This window comes from Ambystoma mexicanum, chromosome 7q (genome assembly GCF_040938575.1).
Source record: "Ambystoma mexicanum isolate Mex_15411 chromosome 7q, UKY_AmexF1_1, whole genome shotgun sequence".
Classification (NCBI taxonomy): domain Eukaryota; kingdom Metazoa; phylum Chordata; class Amphibia; order Caudata; family Ambystomatidae; genus Ambystoma; species Ambystoma mexicanum.
In genome coordinates, this window is record NC_090941.1 from 403143385 (window position 1) to 403156065 (window position 12681).

Here is a 12681-nt window from a genome sequence, read left to right on the forward strand (position 1 = left end):
CCTGCCATAATTATAAACCTATACTACTGTACGTCAGTGGTGAAGCTGGTTCTGGCAAAACATTCATAATCAAAATCATTAGTAAGTTCCTTCAACAATTGACAAACAACAAACTGTCAGCTGTTGTCATACCCCCACAGGTTTAGCTGCCTACAACATAGGTGGTTTTACATTACACCGATTACTACTATTACCAGTAGAACACCCCAACAAATTAGACTATTAAAAACTTTCTGTAGAAGCTGCAATGGAATTACGCAGAGTATTGAAACAAATGAAAATGCTACTAATAGATGAAGTGAGCATGGTCTCCAACCTGATGTTAGCTTTCATTCACCTCAGATTACAAGAAGTACTCAAAACAGACTATGAAGAGCTCTTTGCAGGAAAACACATTATTGTTTTTGGAGATCTGCTTCAATTAACACCAGTAAAAGGTGAACCTATTTTTAAAACATTAGGGCACAAACTCTGCCGTAAAACTGTTGGCAGCATTGGAAATGTCAACCTTTGGCAACATTTCCAATACAGAGAATTAACAGAAAACATGCGCCAATCTGCAGATCTAACTTATGCAAACATTTTAAAAAGTTTGAGAGTTGGTATACTTTCTAAAGAAGCAGAAGCAACATTGAAAACCCGGCACATTAATGCACTTTATGGCGATAATGCATGTGCTACAGATGTTATGGAACAATTAGCCCACAAAAATGTCAATTGTATGGCCTTAATGCCAACTCTTGCAAGCTGTCTCAAATTCAATGAAATAATATTAAGTAAAGAAATGCAACCAGTAATGGAAATTAGCGCCACAGACAAACTAGATGTACATGGTATGACACTACCCATGTGTGACCAAGCCACAACAAGACTAAATAATTTAGAAAAATCAATCTCAAACACAGCAGGCTTAGAAAAGATGTTAAAATTATCCTTAAATTGCAGAGTAATGCTTAAACGTAACCTTGACGTGGACCAAGGACTAGTTAATGGAGCACTGGGTACAGTTGTTGGCTTTCAAACATACCCACGTGACAACAAAATTCAGTTTGTCAATATACTCTTTGACAAACTTTCAGAAGTAAAACGGATAGGACGCTCAACAGCTAGATTCCTTCTCTTCAATGATATGTATGTACGCAGAGAACAATTTTCTCTAACTCTTGCATACGGAGTCACGATTCATAAATCACAAGGTCTTACCCTAGACAAAGCAATGATACATATTGGTAACACAGTCTTTAAAGAAGGCATGAGCTACGTAGCACTGTCACGTTTACGTACACTTGACGGTCTATTTCTAATCAACTTAGATGCAAGTAAAGTAAACGCTGATATTCCTTGCATTTTAGAATATAATAGACTTCGCTCACTATACACTCCCCATCTAAACACATATTCTGTTCCACAAAAACTAAAACTTTGCAAAAGAAAACTAAATCAAACAGAAATGCAACAGGACGTCACTGCAAATCCTCCAAAGAGAGTAAAAGAAACTAATACTTCATCAAGTACCACAAACAAAAAAGAATCAATTAGAGAAAGTAAACCAGGTACTTCTTTAAAGAAGGAAGACAAACTCCAAAAAAAGCAGTTAGATACAGAACTACCTGGACCATTTAAATTCTCAAATATAGTTGGTGTAAGTTGCTATGCAAATGTAGCAATGAATATTCTATTTCAATTACCACCAATTGTTGACAACATTTACTTACACAGTACAGACCCATTGTGTTTGCAAATGTTAGTACTTCACAGAAATGCAGCAAACAATCCTAACAACACATATAGGGCCTCATTACGACCCAGGCGGTAAGTTACCGCCTGGGCCGTGACTTTACCACCATGGCGTAAACTACGTTTACGCCATGGTGGTTGGCGGATTTACCGCCCCATTCCAACCTTGGCGGGGCGGTAAATCCCCATTTTCCCATTTACCCTTCCCCATTCCCATTTTGCCCCATAGGGCATAATGGGAGTGGGGAAGGCGTTAATTACGCCACCGTAAATTACGGTGGCGTAATTAACTCCATGGTCCCTTAGCGCCATGGATTTTAACACCTGCTAAAAGCAGGTGTTAAAACCTCCATGGCGCTAAGGGACCTCGTACTCAGGCGGTAAGGGTCGGCGCTGTTTACGCCGCCGTAAACCCCTTACCGCCTGAGTCGTAATGAGGCGCATAGTGTTTTTGGAATAAGACGACAATTGGACTACTGTGCTGGAATGGTGAAATTCACTATAAACTCACAGGAAGATCCACAAGAATGTCTAACGTACTTACTACAAGTACTGGAAAACAAAAACATACCTATGAATGAAATCTTTCAGATTTCATACATGTGGAAACATACATGCACTCTCTGCAACAATGTGACACAAGAAGAAATCCCCAATGAACGCTTCATATATATATCAATACCAAATTGTGAATCCATTCCATTTCAGCAACTTGTACAAAATGCAAACCATGGTAGATTATGCTCTACCTGCAATTCAAATAATCGCTCCACGTTAGTAATACAAACACATAGTAAATACGTAATACTAATGCTTCTACGTTACAATGCAGATGGTACCAAAAACAACTGCAAGCTGACTGGATTCACACATGGTCACATATCACTTGGTAAGAAAACCTTCACAACAATAGGTATAATCTACCACGCAGGAGCCACAACCAATTCAGGGCACTACACTGCATATATTAAAAAGAAATGTGGATGGTTTGAATGTAATGATAGTACCATTACTCTAAAGCAGAGATTACCAGCAAATCTTACAAACGCTTATTTGATGTTCTTAAAACCAAAATTTGATAAATAAACTGTATTTAAACCTTTAAGTAAATTTGTGTTAAAAAAATATAAACTGTTAGAATACTCCAAAACAGAGTCTTCATTTGTGATGTCATCTTTGATGTCCTGGGTGTTAGTCTTAGCAGTGCACGGTGGTGGCGCGAGTTATGGTTGCTTAACTTACCATAACTGGCGAATTTCCAGGGTTTTTCAGTTTTACTTGGAACCATAACGTTCCTTTGACAAAGTTTTTTCACTGAATTTCATAGGTTTTTAGTAGCGCAACTTTACCATAACGTCCCTTTAACAAAGTTTTTTCACTGAATTTCATAGGTTTTTAGTAGCGCAACTTAACCATAACGTCCCTTTAACAAAGTTTTTTCATTGAATTTCATAGGTTTTTATTAGTGCAACTTAACCATAACGTCTCTGTAACATTTTGTTTTTACTAAATTTTAAAGGTTTTTATTAGTACAACGTGACCATAACATCCTTTTCAATAGATGAAGACCACTAACATCTTATGTCTTCAAAGTGGGAATGCCGGGTGGTAAAAAAAACAAAAAGATTTTCCTTCCTACGCCGGGACGCCTGCGGCGTCTCGGTGTAGGAAGGAAAATCTTTTACCAAGATGGCCACCATGGAAAGGGAAGGCGGGGTGTATAAAGAACACAACGGCGCATGAGCGGGGTTGGGGGGGCACATGGGCATGAGCGGGGGGTGAGAGGGAACAGGGTACAAACGGGGCATTAGCAGCGGGTGGGGGGGAAAAGGAAGGAAATACAGGGCATGAGCGGTGGTGGGGGGAACACGAGAGAGACACGGGGCATGAGCAGCGGGTGGGGAGGAACATGAGGGAGACACGGGGTATGAGCAGGGGGTGGGGAGGAACACGAGGGAGACACAGGGCATGAGCGGGGGGGTACAGGGCATATACGGAACATGAGCGGGGGTGGGGAGGAAAGGAGAGAGACAAGGGGCATGAGCAGGGGGTGGGGGGAACACGAGGGAGACACGGAGCATGAGCGGGGGGCGGGGGTAACATGAGGGAAACACTGGGCATGAGCGGGGGTGGGGGGAACACGAGGGAGACACGGGGCATGAGCGGGGGGTGGGGGGCAACAGGAGACTGACACGGGGCATGGGTGGGAGCAAGAGGAGACAGACACAGGGCATGAGCGGGGGGTGGGGGGAACAGGAGACAGACACGGGGCATGAGCGGGGGGTGGGGGTACAGAAGACAGACACGGGGCATGAGCGGGGTAGTGGGGGGCAACAGGATAGAGACATGGGGCATGAGCGGGGGGTGGGGGTACAGGAGACAGACACGGGGCATGAGCGGGGGGTGGGGGGCAACAGGAGAGAGACACGGGACATGAGCGGGTGGGGGGAACAGGAGACAGACACGGGGCATGAGCAGGGGGGGCAACAGGAGACAGACATGGGGCATGAGCGGGGGGCGGGGGGGTACAGGAGACAGACACGAGCATGAGCGGGGGGTGGGGGGTACAGGAGACAGACACGGGGCATGAGCAGGGGGTGCGGGGCAACAGGAGAAAGACACGGGGCATGAGCGGGGGGTGGGGGGAACAGGAGACAGACACAGGGCATGAGCGGGGGGTGGGGGGAACAAAAGAGACAGACACGGGGCATGAGCGGGGGTGGGGGGCAACAGGAGAGAGACACAGGGCAGGAGCAGGGGGTGGGGGGCAACAGGAGACAGACACGGGGCATGAGCGGGGGTGAGGGCAACAGGAGACTGACACGGGGCATGAGCAGGGGGTGGGGGGGAACAGGAGACAGACACGGAGCATGAGCGGGGGTGGGGAGAACAGGAGACAGACACGGGGCATGAGAGGGGGGTGGGGGGCAACAGGAGACATACACGGGGCATGAGCGGGGGGTGGGGGGCAACAGGAGAGAGACACGGGACATGAGCGGGTGGGGGGAACCAGAGACAGACACGGGGCATGAGCGGGGGGGGCAACAGGAGACAGACACGGGGCATGAGCGGGCGGTGGGGGGTACAGGAGACAGACATGGGGCATGAGTGGGGGGTGGGGGGCAACAGGAGAGAGACACGGGGCATGAGCGGGGGGTGGGGGGAACAGGAGACAGACACGGGGCATGAGTGGGGGGAACAACAGAGACAGACACGGGGCAGGAGCGGGGGGTGGAGGGCAACAGGAGACAGACACGGGGCATGAGCGGGGGGTGGGGGGCAACAGGAGACAGACACGGGGCATGAGCGGGGGGTGAGGGGCAACAGGAGACAGACACGGGGCATGAGCGGGGGGTGGGGGGCAACATGAGACAGACACGGGGCATGAGCGGGGGGTGGGGGGCAACAGGAGTCAGACACGGGGCATGAGTGGGGGGTGGGGGGCAACAAGAGAGACACGGGGCAGCGGGGGGTGGGGGGCAACAGGAGAGAGACACAGGGCAGGAGCGGGGGGTGGGGGGCAACAGGAGACAGACACGGGGCATGAGCGGGGGTGAGGGCAACAGGAGACAGACACGGGGCATGAGCAGGGGGTGGGGGGGAACAGGAGACAGACACGGAGCATGAGCGGGGGGTGGGGAGAACAGGAGACAGACACGGGGCATGAGAGAGGGGTGGGGGGCAACAGGAGACAGACACGGGGCATGAGCGGGGGGTGGGGGGTCAACAGGAGAGAGACACGGGACATGAGCGGGTGGGGGGAACCGGAGACAGACACGGGGCATGAGCGGGGGGGGCAACAGGAGACAGACACGGGGTATGTGCGGGCGGTGGGGGGTACAGGAGACAGACATGGGGCATGAGTGGGGGGTGGGGGGCAACAGGAGAGAGACACGGGGCATGAGCGGGGGGTGGGGGGAACAGGAGACAGACACGGGGCATGAGTGGGGGGTGGGGGGAACATCAGAGTCAGACACGGGGCAGGAGCGGGGGGTGGAGGGCAACAGGAGACAGACACGGGGCATGAGCGGGGGGTGGGGGGCAACAGGAGACAGACACGGGGCATGAGCGGGGGGTGAGGGGCAACAGGAGACAGACACGGGGCATGAGCGGGGGGGGGCAACAGGAGACAGACACGGGGCATGAGCGGGGGGTGAGGGGCAACAGGAGACAGACACGGGGCATGAGCGGGGGGTGAGGGGCAACAGGAGACAGACACGGGGCATGAGCGGGGGGTGGGGGGAACAGGAGACAGACACGGGACATGAGCGAGGGGTGGGGGCAACAGGAGACAGACACGGGGCGTGAGCGGGGGGTGGGGGGAACAACAGACACGGGCATGAGCGGGGGGTGGGGAGAACAGACACGGGGCATGAGCCTGGCGGTGGGGGGCAACAGGAGACAGATAAGGGGCATGAGCGGGGGGTGGGAGGAACAGGAAAAAGACACGGGGCATGAGCAGGGGGTGGGGAGAACAGGAGACAGACACGGGGCATGAGCGGGAGGGGTGGGGGGCAACAGGAGATAGACACGGGGCATGAGCAGGGGGTGGGGGGAACAGGACACAGACATGGGGCATGAGCGGGGTGTGGAGAGAACAGGAGACAGACACGGGGCATGAGCGGGGGGAACAGAAGACAGGCATGGAGCATGAGCGGGGGGTGGGGAAAGGGGAGAGACACACGGGGCATGAGCGGGGGTGGGGGGAGGGAGAGAGACACACGGGGGGTGGGCGGGGTGGGTGGGAGGTAGAGAGACACATGGGGCATGAGCGGTGGGCGGGAGGGAGAGAGACACACGGGGCATGTGCGGGGGTTGGGCGGGAGGGAGAGAGACACACGGCGCATGAGCGGGGGTGGGTGGGAGGGAGAGAGACACACGGGGCATGAGCGGGGGTAGGCGGGAGGGCGAGAGACACGGGGCAAGAGCGGGGGTGGGGGGGAGGGGGAGAGACACAAGGGGCAAGAGCGGGGGTGGGCGGGAGGGGGAAAGACACGGGGCAAGAGCGGGGGTGGCAGGGAGGGGGAAAGACACGGGGCAAGAGCGGGGGTGGGGAGAACAGACACGGGGCATGAGCGGGGCGGTGGGAGGAACAGGAAAAAGACACGGGGCATGAGCAGGGGGTGGGGAGAACAGGAGACAAACACGGGGCATGAGCGGGGGGTGGGGGGCAACAAGAGAGAGACACGGGGCATGAGCGTGTGGGGGAACAGGAGACAGACACGGGGCATGAGCGGGTGGGGGGAACAGGAGACAGACTCGGGGCATGAGCGGGAGGGGTGGGGGGCAACAGGAGATAGACACGGGGCATGAGCGGGGGGTGGGGGGAACAGGACACAGACATGGGGCATGAGCGGGGTGTGGAGAGAACAGGAGACAGACACGGGGCATGAGCGGGGGAACAGAAGACAGACATGGGGCATGAGCGGGGGGTGGGGGAAGGGGAGAGACACACGGGGCATGAGCGGGGGTGGGGGGCAACAGGAGATAGACACGGGGCATGAGCGGGGGGTGGGGGGAACAGGACACAGACATGGGGCATGAGCGGGGTGTGGAGAGAACAGGAGACAGACACTGGGCATGAGCGGGGGTGGGTGGGAGGGGGAAAGAGACACGGGGCAAGAGCGGGGGTGGGCGGGAGGGGGAAAGAGACACGGGGCAAGAGCGGGGGTGGGCGGGAGGGGGAAAGAGACACAGGGCAAGAGCGGGGGTGGGCGGGAGGGGGAAAGAGACACGGGCCAAGAGCGGGGGTGGGCGGGAGGGGGAAAGAGACACGGGGCAAGAGAGGGGGTGGGCGGGAGGGGGAAAGAGACATGGGGCAAGAGCGGGAGTGGGCGGGAGGGGGAAAGACACACGGGGCAAGAGCGGGGCTGGGCGGGAGGGGGAAAGACACACGGGGCAAGAGCGGGGGTGGGGGGAGGGAGACAGACACACAGGGCAAGAGCGGGGGTGGGGGAACAGGAGACAGACACGAAGCATGAGCAGGGGGTGGGGGTTACAGAAGACAGACATGGGGCATGAGCGGGGTAGTGGGGGGCAACAGGAGAGAGACATGGGGCATGAGCGGGGGTGGGAGGGGGTACAGGAGACAGACACGGGGCATGAGCAGGGGGTGGGGGGGCAACAGAAGAGAGACACAGGGCATGAGCGGGGGGGTGGGGGGTACAGGAGACAGACACGGGGCATGAGCGGGGGCTGGGGGGCAACAGGAGAGAGACATGGGACATGAGCGGGTGGGGGGAACAGGAGACAGACATGGGGCATGAGCGGAGGGGGTGGGGGGGTACAGGAGACAGACACAGGGCATGAGCGGGGTGTGGGGGGTACAGGAGACAGACACGGGGCATGAGCAGGGGGGGCAACAGGAGACAGACACGGGGCAAGAGCGGGGGTGGGCGGGAGGGGGAAAGAGACACGGGGCAAGAGCGGGGGTGGGCGGGAGGGGGAAAGAGACACGGGCCAAGAGCGGGGGTGGGCGGGAGGGGGAAAGAGACACGGGGCGGGAGGGGGAAAGAGACACGGGGCAAGAGCGGGGGGGGGCGGGAGGGTGAAAGAGACATGGGGCAAGAGCGGGGGTGGGCGGGAGGGGGAAAGAGACACGGGGCGGGAGGGGGAAAGAGACACGGGGCAAGAGCGGGGGTGGGCGGGCGGGGGAAAGCTACATGGGGCAAGAGCGGGGGTGGGCGGGAGGGGGAGAGACACGGGGCAGGAGCGGGGGTGGGCGGGAGGGGGAAAGACACACGGGGCAAGAGCGGGGGTGGGCGGGAGGGGGAAAGACCACGGGGCAAGAGCGGGGGTGGGCAGGAGGGGGAAAGACACACGGGGCAAGAGCGGGGGGTGGGGGGCAACAAGAGAGACACGGGGCATGAGCGTGTGGGGGGAACAGGAGACAGACACGGGGCATGAGCGGGTGGGGGGAACAGGAGACAGACTCGGGGCATGAGCGGGAGGGGTGGGGGGCAACAGGAGATAGACACGGGGCATGAGCGGGGGGTGGGGGGAACAGGACACAGACATGGGGCATGAGCGGGGTGTGGAGAGAACAGGAGACAGACATGGGGCATGAGCGGGGGAACAGAAGACAGACATGGGGCATGAGCGGGGGGTGGGGGAAGGGGAGAGACACACGGGGCATGAGCGGGGGTGGGGGGCAACAGGAGATAGACACGGGGCATGAGCGGGGGGTGGGGGGAACAGGACACAGACATGGGGCATGAGCGGGGTGTGGAGAGAACAGGAGACAGACACGGGGCATGAGCGGGGGTGGGTGGGAGGGGGAAAGAGACACGGGGCAAGAGCGGGGGTGGGCGGGAGGGGGAAAGAGACACGGGGCAAGAGCGGGGGTGGGCGGGAGGGGGAAAGAGACACAGGGCAAGAGCGGGGGTGGGCGGGAGGGGGAAAGAGACACGGGCCAAGAGCGGGGGTGGGCGGGAGGGGGAAAGAGACACGGGGCAAGAGAGGGGGTGGGCGGGAGGGGGAAAGAGACATGGGGCAAGAGCGGGAGTGGGCGGGAGGGGGAAAGACACACGGGGCAAGAGCGGGAGTGGGCGGGAGGGGGAAAGACACACGGGGCAAGAGCGGGGCTGGGCGGGAGGGGGAAAGACACACGGGGCAAGAGCGGGGGTGGGGGGAGGGAGACAGACACACAGGGCAAGAGCGGGGGTGGGGGGAACAGGAGACAGACACGAAGCATGAGCAGGGGGTGGGGGTTACAGAAGACAGACATGGGGCATGAGCGGGGTAGTGGGGGGCAACAGGAGAGAGACATGGGGCATGAGCGGGGGTGGGAGGGGGTACAGGAGACAGACACGGGGCATGAGCAGGGGGTGGGGGGGCAACAGAAGAGAGACACAGGGCATGAGCGGGGGGGGGGTACAGGAGACAGACACGGGGCATGAGCGGGGGGTGGGGGGCAACAGGAGAGAGACATGGGACATGAGCGGGTGGGGGGAACAGGAGACAGACACAGGGCATGAGCAGGGGGGCAACAGGAGACAGACATGGGGCATGAGCGGAGGGGGTGGGGGGGTACAGGAGACAGACACGGGGCATGAGCGGGGTGTGGGGGGTACAGGAGACAGACACGGGGCATGAGCAGGGGGGGCAACAGGAGACAGACACGGGGCAAGAGCGGGGGTGGGCGGGAGGGGGAAAGAGACACGGGGCAAGAGCGGGGGTGGGCGGGAGGGGGAAAGAGACACGGGCCAAGAGCGGGGGTGGGTGGGAGGGGGAAAGAGACACGGGGCGGGAGGGGGAAAGAGACACGGGGCAAGAGCGGGGGTGGGCGGGAGGGTGAAAGAGACATGGGGCAAGAGCGGGGGTGGGTGGGAGGGGGAAAGAGACACGGGGCGGGAGGGGGAAAGAGACACGGGGCAAGAGCGGGGGTGGGCGGGCGGGGGAAAGCTACATGGGGCAAGAGCGGGGGTGGGCGGGAGGGGGAGAGACACGGGGCAGGAGCGGGGGTGGGCGGGAGGGGGAAAGACACACGGGGCAAGAGCGGGGGTGGGCGGGAGGGGGAAAGACCACGGGGCAAGAGCGGGGGTGGGCAGGAGGGGGAAAGACACACGGGGCAAGAGCGGGGGTGGGCGGGAGGGGGAAAGACACACGGGGCAAGAGCGGGGGTGGGGGGAGGGAGACAGACACACAAGGCAAGAGCAGGGGTGGGGGGGTACAGGAGACAGACACGGGGCATGAGCGGGGGGTGGGGGGCAACAGGAGAGAGACACAGGGCATGAGCGGGGGGTGGGGGGAACAGGAGACAGACACGGGGCATGAGCGGGGGTGGGGGGAACTACAGAGACAGACACGGGGCATGAGCAGGGGGTGGGGGGCAACAGGAGAAAGACACAGGGCATGAGCAGGGGGTGGGGGGCAACAGGAGACAGACACGGGGCATGAGCGGGGGGTGGGGGGCAACAGGAGACAGACACGGGGGTGGGGGGCAACAGGAGACAGACAGGGAGCATGAGCGGGGGGTGGGGAGAACAGGAGACAGACACGGGGCATGAGCGGGGGGTGGGGGGCAACAGGAGACAGACACAGGGCATGAGCGGGGGTGGGAGGAACAGGAGACAGACACGGGGCATGAGCGGGGGGTGGGGAGAACAGGAGACAGACACGGGGCATGAGCGAGGGGTTGGGGAGCAACAGGAGACAGACACGGGGCATGAGCGGGGGTGTGGGGGGCAACAGGAGAGAGCCACGGGCATGAGCGCGGAGTGGGGGGGTACAGGAGACAGACACGGGGCATGGGTGGGAGCAAGAGGAGACAGACATGGGGCATGAGCGGGGGTGGGGGGAACAGGAGACAGACACGAAGCATGAGCAGGGGGTGGGGGGTACAGAAGACAGACACGGGGCATGAGCGGGGTAGTGGGGGGCAACAGGAGAGAGACATGGGGCATGAGCGGGGGTGGGAGGGGGTACAGGAGACAGAAACGGGGCATGAGCAGGGGGTGGGGGGGCAACAGAAGAGAGACACAGGGCATGAGCGGGGGGGTGGGGGGGTACAGGAGACAGACACGGAACATGAGCGGGGGTGGGGGCAACAGGAGAGAGACACGGGACATGAGCGGGTGGGGGGAACAGGAGACAGACACAGGGCATGAGCAGGGGGGGCAACAGGAGACAGACATGGGGCATGAGCGGGGCGGTGGGGGGGTACAGGAGACAGACACGGGGCATGAGCGGGGTGTGGGGGGGTACAGGAGACAGACACGGGGCATGAGCAGGGGGGGCAACAGGAGACAGACATGGGGCATGAGCGGGGGGGTGGGGGGGTACAGGAGACAGACACGAGCATGAGCGGGGTGTGGGGGGGTACAGGAGACAGACACGGGGCATGAGCAGGGGGGGCAACAGGAGACAGACATGGGGAATGAGCGGGGGGGTGGGGGGGTACAGGAGACAGACACGGGGCATGAGCAGGGGGTGGGGGACAGCAGGAGAGAGACACGGGGCATGAGCGGGGGGTGGGGGGAACAGGAGACAGACACAGGGCATGAGCGGGGGGTGGGGGGAACAAAAGAGACAGACACGGGGCATGAGCGGGGGGTGGGGGGCACCAGGAGAGAGACACAGGGCAGGAGTGGGGGTGGGGGGCAACAGGAGACAGACACGGGGCATGAGCGGGGGGTGAGGGCAACAGGAGACAGACACGGGGCATGAGCAGGGGGTGAGGGGGAACAGGAGGCAGACACGGAGCATGAGCGGGCGGTGGGGAGAACAGGAGACAGACACGGGGCATGAGGGGGGGTGGGGGGCAACAGGAGACAGACACGGGCATGAGTGGGTGGGGGGAACCGGAGACAGACACGGGGCATGCGCAGGGGGGCAACAGGAGACAGACACAGGGCATGAGCGGGTGGTGGGGGGTACAGGAGACAGACATCGGGCATGAGCAGGGGGTGGGGGGAACAGGAGACAGACACGGGGCATGAGCGGGGGGTGGGAGAACAACAGAGACAGACACGGGGCAGGAGCGGGGGGTGGAGGGCAACAGGAGACAGACACGGGGCATGAGCGGGGGGTGAGGGGCAACAGGAGACAGACACGGGGCATGAGCGGGGGGTGGGGGGCAACAGGAGACAGACACGGGGCATGAGCGTGGGGTGGGGGGCAACAGGAGAGACACGGGGCATGAGCAGGGGGTGAGGGGCAACAGGAGACAGACACGGGGCATGAGCGGGGGTGGGGGGCAACAGTAGACAGACACGGGGCATGAGCGAGGGGTGGGGGGAACAGGAGACAGACACGGGGCATGAGCGGGGGGTGGGGGGAACAACACACGGGCATGAGCTGGGGGTGGGGAGAACAGACACGGGGCATGAGCGGGGGTGGGAGGAACAGGAAAAAGACACGGGGCATGAGCAGGGGGTGGGGAGAACAGGAGACAAACACGGGGCATGAGCAGGGGGGTGGGGGGCAACAAGAGAGAGACATGGG